Below are 1,710 nucleotides of genomic sequence, written 5' to 3'. Positions count from 1 at the left end.
AAGTCGTTTGACGCTCCAGTTCAGGCAAAGCCCCTTAGTTTAGCCCCCCTTTTTTCAGGGGGGGGGGGCAGGGGTTGTTATAATAACATTGCATTGTTTTTTCCAGTGTCCCCGGCCGCCACCCAACGAACCAACCTAGTTAGGAATTGGCGCCACAGTTCAGATGGGACGGTCAATAGCGCACACACACACACACACACACACACACACACACACACACACACACACACGGAGTCCTACCGGCTCAGGACAGCAGACAATAAGGCTTCACCTCTTCCCACCTCATTCCGTTGTAAGCGTCCCGCAGGGGGGGGGGCGTGATGCTGATGCCAGTGTAGTGCATCGCCCTGCAGTTTTTAAAAAATTTTTTTTTTTAGAAAATGTTTGTTGAGAAATCAAATAAAAGCCAGTAGGGCAATTCTCGATGGTTCGATGGTCACTGACCTTTCTTTCAGTGTTGGGGGCTTGGGGGGGGGGGTTACAGTTTTCCCCGAACATCGTCGTCGCCCCCCCCCCCCCCTCATGCATGCAAGGATTTTATTTTTAATTACAGGCCCCATTAACACGCTATTTACATCCCTGCCCCGCTCCGTGCCATTAAGGGGTCGATAGCCGCTTGTTTAATTCAACCATTTATTCCTCCGTGTCTCCCCCCTTTTTTCCCCTTCTCTTAAAGTAGAAATAATCTATATTTATAGATCCCATCCTGGAACTTACCCTCCCCCCTCCCCCCCCATTGTACCACGGCGACACATTAAGCCACTTCACACATGCGCACCGCTTCCTACTTCCACTAGTCTTCTTCTCCCCCCCCCCCCCCTCCGCTGATAGGTTCCATCAACAGCGGTTTATGGACCTTAGTAATGGACCACCGTGGTAGATAGCGGGGGGGGGGGCGTTTAGAGGGTGACACGCTGTGTGTTTGTCAAACCGAAGCGACGGCGGTGTGAACCCGTCGGAACGCTGACTCCCAGCAGCTCGACGCCCCCCCCCCCCCCCCCCCCATCCCATCCCTCCCCCTCGTCCCGCCTCGTCCCTCTCACACGTTACAGGAGCAACCAAGCGGGTTCCATTTCTACCTCGCTGTCACGCCAGCACTGCATCTATTTGCTCCGTTGCGTGTGTGTGTGTGTGTGTTTTTATTTATTTTCGCCCCGGACAGTTTCATTCGGTGTGCGATTTAAGCCTTTGATTAATTGTCGCCGCTCCAACAGGAACGACTTGCCCAGATATTGATTTTTATTTTTGAGGGGGGGGGGGGTGAAATCTGAGTCGTCGTAATGTGCGTTTTGCTCGGAGGCTTCGGATGTTTCATTTATAGGAACTCTGTGTGTCCACGTTAGAGGAGGGGGGGGGGGCGGAAACAACCCAATTCCATCTAAGCCGGCATTAGGGGCAGCGCTGAGAGATGTTGGTCTTTTGTGGGACTTGGTAACCCTAAATGGAGTTTTCATGCACGGCTGCTCTTCCTCCTTAAATCCACGTGTGCCCATGAAAAGGACAAGCCGTCTTCTTCATGCAACATTCATGACTCTGAATTAAGGGTTCAGGGCCATTGATTTAGTTTTTTTTTTTTTTTTTTTTTTTAAATGGTGCAAGGCTCGGCATATGAATTAAGGCGGAGCGATTATCTGATTGCGCTCCCCATTTTTTTTCTCCTCTTTTTCTCCACTTTGCACCTCCAATCTAGGGCTTAGGATCACTCATTGC

The sequence above is a fragment of the Pungitius pungitius genome, chromosome 2 (assembly GCF_949316345.1).
Source record: "Pungitius pungitius chromosome 2, fPunPun2.1, whole genome shotgun sequence".
NCBI classification, from domain to species: domain Eukaryota; kingdom Metazoa; phylum Chordata; class Actinopteri; order Perciformes; family Gasterosteidae; genus Pungitius; species Pungitius pungitius.
This window is presented reverse-complemented; position numbering follows the sequence as displayed.